This window comes from Coregonus lavaretus, assembly GCF_964263955.1.
Source record: "Coregonus lavaretus genome assembly, contig: HAP1_SCAFFOLD_5700, whole genome shotgun sequence".
Lineage (NCBI taxonomy): Eukaryota > Metazoa > Chordata > Actinopteri > Salmoniformes > Salmonidae > Coregonus > Coregonus lavaretus.
This window is the reverse complement of record NW_028164444.1, coordinates 24,733-33,084: the sequence shown is the minus strand read 5'-3', so window position 1 is coordinate 33,084 and position 8,352 is coordinate 24,733. Positions and strand designations below refer to the sequence as shown.

The 8,352-nt window shown below is 42.9% G+C and overlaps 1 long non-coding RNA gene across 1 annotated transcript; it reads left to right on the top strand.

Moving 5' to 3' along the window:
* Positions 1 to 4,847: 4,847 nt before the first annotated feature.
* On the top strand, positions 4,848 to 6,432 carry LOC311117026. Its single transcript, XR_014611548.1, has 4 exons — positions 4,848 to 4,935; positions 5,553 to 5,781; positions 5,922 to 6,183; positions 6,297 to 6,432. It is a non-coding gene; the product is annotated as an uncharacterized lncRNA (long non-coding RNA).
* The last annotated feature ends 1,920 nt before the right edge of the window (positions 6,433 to 8,352 follow it).

The following is an 8,352-nucleotide window of genomic DNA, read 5'->3' as shown; positions in this document are numbered from 1 at the left end:
CAATATAGTCACTGTAGATGAGGCAAAGGACATGAGGATTTTCAGTGATACAAATTTGAGAATTTCCTTGACCCCTTGAGGTGACCTGAACAAAGTATTAATATAGTCTGTGCAGATGAGACAGGTGACAGTATTGAGACAGGTGACAGTATTGAGACAGGTGACAGTATTGAGACAGCTGACAGTATTGAGACAGGTGACAGTATTGAGACAGGTGACAGTATTGAGACAGGTGACAGTATTGAGACAGGTGACAGTATTGAGACAGGTGACAATATTGAGACAGTTGACAGTATTGAGACAGGTGACAGTATTGAGACAGGTGACAGTTTTGAGACAGGTGACAGTATTGAGACAGGTGACAGTTTTGAGACAGGTGACAGTATTGAGACAGATCCACCCTAGCAGTCTCTCCTCCCCTGTGTCCCAGGAACCTAGACCTGAGTGTGGTGCAGAGTAGAGGAGTAGGAAGCAGCCTTCTGGCAGAGAAACTCCTGCAGTACAAGACCTGCCTGTGATTCTACGACACCATGGAACGCTCCTCCACAACAGTCTCCATAGAAACAGTGTTGTGACCTCTACACTACCTTAGTCCCCTGTAGCGCTGGACAAATGCATGTGGACACCTAATCATCGAACATCTCATTCCAAAATCATGGGCATTAATATGGAGTTTGTCCCCCCTTTGCTGCTATAACAGCCTCCACTCTTCTGGGAAGGCTTTCCACTAGATGTTGGAACATTGCTGCGGGGACTTGCTTCCATTCAGCCACAAGAGCATTAGTGAGGTCGGGCACTGATGTTGGGCGATTAGGCCTGGCTCGCAGTTGGCGTTCTTATTCATCACAAAGGTGTTCGATGGGGTTGAGGTCAGGGCTCCGTGCAGGCCAGTCAAGTTCTTCCACACCGATCTCGGCAAACCATTTCTCTATGGACCTCGCTTTGTGCATGGGGGCATTGTCATGTTGAAACAAATAAGGCCTTCCCCAAACTGTTGCCACAAAGTTGGAAGCACATAATCATCTAGAATGTCATTGTATGCTGTAGCGTTAAGATTTCCCTTCACTGGAACTAAGGAGTCTAGCCCAAACCGTGAAAAACAGCCCCAGACCATTATTCCTCCTCTACAAAACGTAATAGTTAGCACTATGCATTGGGGCAAGTAGGTTTTCCTTGCATCCGCCAAATCCAGATTCGTCAGTCGGCCTGCCAGATGGTGAAGTGTGATTCATCACACGTTTCCACTGCTCCAGAGACCAATAGCGGCGAGCGTTACACTACTAGCCAAAGCTTGGCATTGCGCATGGTGATCTTAGGCTTGTGTGCGGCTGCTCGTCCACGGATCCCATTTCATGAAGCTCCTGACGAACAGTTCTTGTGCTGACACTGCTTCCAGAGGCAGTTTGGAACTCAGTAGTGAGTGTTGCAACCGAGGACAGACGATTTTTAAGTGCTACGCGCTTCAGCACTCAGTGGTCCCGTTGTGTGAGCTTGTGTGGCCTACCACTTTGCGGCTGAGCCGTTGTTGCTCCTAGACGTTTCCACTTCAGAATAACAGCACTTACAGTTGACCAGGGCAGCTCTAGCAGGGCAGAAATTTGACAAACTGACTTGTTAGAAAGGTGGCATCCTATGACGGCGCCATGTTGAAAGTCATTGAGCATTTTAGTAAGGCCATTCTACTGCCAATGTTTGTCTCATGGCCCTGTACTCTTTTCAATTTTTACCAGTGACCTTCCACTGGCATTACACAAAGCATGTGTGTCCATGTATGCTGATGATTCAACCATATACGCATCAGAAACCACAGCTAATGAAGTCACTGAAACCCTTAACAAAGAGTTGCAGTCTGTTTTGGAATGGGTGGCCAGTAATAAACTGGTCCTGAACATTTCTAAAACTAAGAACATTGTATTTGGTACAAATCATTCCCTAAATTCTAGACCTGAGCTGAATCTGATAATGAATTGTGTGGCTGTTCAACAGGTTGAGGAGACTAAATTACTTGGTGTTCCCTTAGATTGTAAACTGTCATGGTCAAAACATATAGATTCAATGGATGTAAAGATGGGGAGAGGTCTGTCCGTAATAAAGAGATGCTCTGCTTTTTTGACACCACACTCCACAAAGCAAGTCCTGCAGGCTCTAGTTTTGTCTTATCTTGATTATTGTCCAGTCATATGGTCAAGTGCTGCAAAGAAAGACCTAGTTAAGCTGCAGCTGGCCCAGAACAGAGCAGCACGTCTTGCTCTTCATTGTAATCAGAGAGCTGATATTAATAGTATCCACCCCAGTCTCTCTTGGCTAAGAGTTGAGTAAAGACTGACTATGTCACCTTGTTTTTATAAGAAACATTAATGTGTTGGAAATTCAGTGACACACACACACTTCACTGACACACACACTTATCCCACCAGACATGCCACCAGGGGTCTTTTCACAGTCCCCAGGTCCATGACAAATTCAAGGAAACGTGCAGTATTACAGGATACAGAGCCACCCATGATAGCATCCATCTTATATAGTGCAAGTGAACAGCAAATTGTGGTCCTCTGTAGCTCAGCTGGTAGAGCACGGCACTTGTAACGCCAAGGTAGTGGGTTCGATCCCCGGGACCACCCATACGTAAAAATGTATGCATACATGACTGTAAGTCGCTTTGGATAAAAGCGTCTGCTAAATGGCATATTATATTATATAAAAAACAAATAAAGCAACACCTCACGGCACAACGCCTCTCCCCCATGTGACCTACTTGTTGTGTGTATGTACTGACATGTATGTGTAACTGATAGATGCACACACACACACTACGTGTTAATGTATGTAAATTGTAAAGTATTTTGTCTGTAATGAATTTTTTGTTATATATCGGACCCCAGTAAGACTAGCTGTTGCCATTGGCGTCGGCTAATGGGGATCCTAATAAATCAAATCAAGTCTATGGGGAGTGCATGGCTGTGTGCTCGATTTTATACACCTGTCAGCAACGGGTGTGGCTGAAATAGCCAAATCCACTAATTTGAAGGGGTGTCCACATACTTTTGTATATATATATTGTATGTACTGTGTATTCATTTAATTGACAGTCAGTTTTAGACAGTCAGTTTAGATCAGAGGTATTCAACAGTCAGTTTAGATCAGCGGTATTCAACAGTCAGTTTAGATCAGCGGTATTCAACAGTCAGTTTAGATCAGCGGTATTCAACAGTCAGTGTTAAACAGTCAGTTTAGATCAGTGGTATTCAACAGTCAGTTTTAGACAGTCAGATTAGATCAGCGGTATTCATCAGAATAAATACATTTACTCAATAATGATCTTTCTCCAAAACGTTTGTATATTGTCCCATACAATAATCTGTACTCTTCATTTTTGGTTTCCCCCGTGACCCCACTAGGAGTCGCGACCCCGACTTTGAATACCACTGGTTTAGACGGTCATAGACTTCAACCTTTGTGTTCCTTCCTGCTCCAATATAATGTGTGGGTGTATTATGTGTCGTCTATTGGTCTAAATGGATGTGGTGTGGGAGTGTTTTATGTATCATCTATTTGTCTAAATATATATTGGTACATAGATTACTGGAAATAGCTGATTCATTGTGTCAATCAATTCAATAGTAGAGCAATTCCAATGTCATGATGATGACTTTTATTTTGAAAGACCACATTGATTCAGTAAGTGATTCAGACAACTGAATTGTTTGGATTCATACATGTACATGGGTGATTTAACTATTCTCATCTGATCATAAATGGATCAACAATGATCCCAGTTTCTGATTTGACTGGTTTGCCAGTACTACAGTTTACATCAAGAGAAAAAGAGACCCATTTCCAGAGGATTGCAACAGCCAAGAGGTGATCAGGTAGACAGTAAAAGTCTGAAGCCTGAGTGTCAGTCTGTATGTGCCATCATGCCATCTGTTAAGCAAGACCACTAACAGATCTGGGACCAGGCTTTTATTTTTATTTTTACATAACGTTAAAAAAGGGGAATTGAACCAGATCATAGGCCTACTGGAAGACTGTTAATAACCCAGAAGCTCTCCATCAATATGTCTGAAATGGTTGAAATCATCTGTATCCACTGGTAATTATTGAGATATGATTTTGTACCAATCCCAAACCCAGGATAGAGGGGCTGAGTGAATGTGGTCTGGACTCTGTGGAGGAGGGTCATTGTGTCAGAGACGCTGTAGAAGGACAGAGTACCTGCCCTGTGATCCAGGTCCACTCCTACTCTGGAGGAGCAGGGGACAGATATTTCTATTTGATTAGCATTGTGCCAAAACCTACAATGGGGAGGGGATAGCACTCCAAAGTCCAGGACTGACTGTTACCTAGAAATGTAGACTCTGGGACCTTTCCTTTCCTGATGATCCCTCTATATGATACTGCTATTTCAACCCATCCACCGCTCCACTCTACCTCCCAGTAGCAGACTCCAGACAGGCCCTCTCTACACAGCAGCTGTCTCCAGTAGTCAGGATAGGGCTGAGCTTTATCAGTGGCTGTCACCTTCCTGTTCCCCTCAGACAGGCTGAGTTCTGGATGAGCTGTATTCAGATCCAATGTCAGCTGGAGGACGTCTGACTGATGAACAACAAAACCCAATATGTAAAAGAAAGAACATGGATGTTGTCTTTGAGAGGGTGTTTGAATATCACTTACAGAGGGACAACTCTTCTTTGGTCTTCAGCTAAGGAGACATTTCGAATTCTGTCACTATTAAAAAATGCAACTTCATATCACATGTATCAAGGCAGTTGAGTTACCTGGAGGAAATGGATGTGATCCTCTGTGTGTGAGAGCTGCTCCAGCTCAGTGCTTCTCTTCCTCAGCTCAGCTATCTCCTGCTATAGTTGCTCCAGGAGTCCTTTAACCCGTCTCGCTGCAGTCTTCTCCTGGCCTCTAATCAACCTTTTCACCTCAGTGAGTATTCTCTCAATGGACCCGATCAGTTCAGTAAAGATTGTCTCATACTTACTAACTTCTGCCTGTACAGAGCACTGATAACTCACAGAGAGAGAGGAAGGGGTCAATTTCCACTGTTCCTGGATTCCAGACAACCTGTTCCCCAGTGTTGTCTTGGTACTATTTTCACAAGTGTGTGGTAAAATTTCCCAACTCTTAGAACAAAACTCATCACAGATCGTCAAAAAGGCTGTTACTTTTTTCTTCAAAACTTGAAGCACATTTTCAATTGACTAAGTACAAAACACAAAACCACACAGTAACATTTTCACCAAACCTAATCAGTGTTTCATCTAGAAATACCTTTCATATAAAGTAAATGCCTTTCACAATAAAATGCTCACAATACTTTTGATATGATTCTCTACTCATTTGTTTAAATACATTTGACCATAACTTAATCTAACTGCGCTTAATGGTTAATCACTTAACCGGGGGTAACTGTATATGCCATGTATGCATGTTTGTGCATTTGGTTTATAAAAGCGATGTCTAAGCCAGAGAGAGAGAGCCGTTTCATGGAACTGCTCGGCTTTCGTTATTAGATAATAAAAGTCTAATTCTTGGATTCACAGGCTCCAGTTTCTTGTGAGATATGTTTGAGTTGACTACTTCATGAGTCATATATATTTCTACAACAGCAGACGGCAAGGAACTGTTGTGTCTAATGAAGTCTGGGCCATCGTTGTTGACCATGTGGTAAACAGAGGCCTTACCATGGCAGAGGCTGCCAGATTAGTTCACCCCAATCTGAAAAGATCAACTGTCAATTCAATCATAAGAACATTTTCTCCAAGAAAACCGGTAAGTCTGCTGGATATGCACTATGCTTTACCATTACATTTACAATAAATTACATGTTGTAATGCATGTAAATTCACATAACTTGTTCCAGTATTCTTCCAGTATGATCTACTGACAGTATACACTTGTTCTACCCTCAGAATTGACAGAAGACCCCATGGTGGTGGTCGTGTGCTGACCGACCAGCAGGAGTGGGCAGTGGTGGAAATGGTGAGGGCCAGGAATGACATACGTCTGTCTGAAATAAAGCAGGCCATTGAGGAGAATGATGACACCTTTGCCAATGTGGCATCCATCAGCCTACCAACAATCACCCGCCTTTTGAAGAGGCACCAGGTATCTATGGAAACACATTGACCTGGAGCCTTCTGAGAGAAACAACTGGGGGCCGAGTATGTTCAGGTACAGCACTATATAAATACAATGTATTACTGTTGCTATTAATGCACATGCTACTTCACAATATCATAATGGAACTATACTGTAAAAAGAACTAACCAAAATATATTTCTTAGAGGGTGATGGTGCTTGATGCTGCTGTGAACCATCACTAGTATATCTTTGTTGATGAAGCGGATTCAACCTGGCCAAAATTTGGCGCCGTGGGCGGAACCACATCTGCCAACGGGCGTCCGTCCAAGTGCCTGGACAACGTGGGAGAAACATTTCCAAGTGCAGCAGCTATCTCTGAAGATGGTGTGGTAGGACGTAGACCATTACTTGGATCCTACCACACTGCACACCTCATTGGGTTTCTCAATGAAATGGAGCAGGCCTGTCAAGGTGAAGGGGTCACCTATGTCATTGTGTGGGACAATGTCAGGTTCCACCATTCAGAGGAGGTTCAGGCATGGTTTCAGGGTCCCTCCCTGATTTGTGACCCTATACCAGCCCCCCCGGTACTCTCCTTCCTCAACCTTATTAAATTATTTTTTTATCATGGAGGTGGAAGGTGTACGATCGCCACCCTCCTTCTGGCCATGGATGAGGCATGTGATGACATCAATGCAGACCAATGTCAAGCTTTGATTCAACATGCCGAAAGGTTTCTCCAGCGGTGCCTGAACAATGAGGACATTTACTGATGTGGATGAGAATTTATGGCCAAATGCTCTAGATAGGCTTGATGCAAATTAATACGTGCTAAACATTATTTTATTTTCATTAAATGTTTCATTGAATGTCTTACATCTAATTACAGACAGTACTATATGTCGCAATTATATCAGAAAAATAACATTTTTTCCCCATGAATGACTGTAGAGGATGTCATCATTGATCACACCTTTGATTACACATTGAATAGATATCATGGAAATGATACATTGTCAATGTTGTTGGGTAATGTAAGTGTATTGCCTAATGTAAACTGTCATCTACAGTACTGTAGCATATTACTTTCAGCACTTCTAAGGGTTATTTGAAACAATTATCTTGCAGTGATTGCTATTGGATTAACTGGTAGTTAATGATATATTTTCAATTGAGTAGTTTTAAGTTTTTTTGGTGATTAAACCAATGCTCTCATTACATTTATATTTTGAATCAATGGTTGTGTGGTGAGAGATGTTTCCAATCCAAATGAATGCACAATGACAGGTTTTGAATGAAAGACTGGCTGCCTTACAAGCGTGACCAGCTTGGAGTTTTATACTAAGAGTTGTGAAAATGTACCACCTGCTTGTGAAAATAGTACCAAAGTGATTAAAACAAAACCGTAATAGGATTTTTTGGACAGATGAATTGTTAATAGATTTTCAATAAGGAACACTGAGGGAAAACACAACAGAAGAAAAAGGGGGGACGCAACCACTACAGTGAGGGAAAAAAGTATTTGATCCCCTCTCAATCAGAAGGATTTCTGGCTCCCAGGTGTCTTTTATAAAGGTAACGAGCTGAGATTAGGAGCACACTCTTAAAGGGAGCGCTCCTAATCTCATCTTGTTACCTGTATAAAATACACCTGTCCACAGAAGCAAACAATCAATCAGATTCCAAACTCTCCACCATGGCCAAGACCAAAGAGCTCTCCAAGGATGTCAGGGACAAGATTGTAGACCTACACAAGGCTGGAATGGGCTACAAGACCATCGCCAAGCAGCTTGGTGAGAAGGTGACAACAGTTGGTGCGAATTTTTGCAAATGGAAGAAACACAAAAGAACTGTCAATCTCCCTCGGCCTAGGGCTCCATGCAAGATCTCACCTCGTGGAGTTGCAATGATCATGAGAACGGTGAGGAATCAGCCCAGAACTACACGGGAGGATCTTGTCAATGATCTCAAGGCAGCTGGGACCATAGTCACCAAGAAAACTATTGGGAACACACTACGCCGTGAAGGATTGAAATCCTGCAGCGCCTGCAAGGTCCCCCTGCTCAAGAAAGCACATATACATGCCCGTCTGAAGTTTGCCAATGAACATCTGAATGATTCAGAGGAGAACTGGGTGAAAGTGTTGTGGTCATATGAGACCAAAATGGAGCTCTTTGGCATCAACTCAACTCGCCGGGTTTGGAGGAGGAGGAATGCTGCCTATGACCCCAAGAACACCATCCCCACCGTCAAACATGA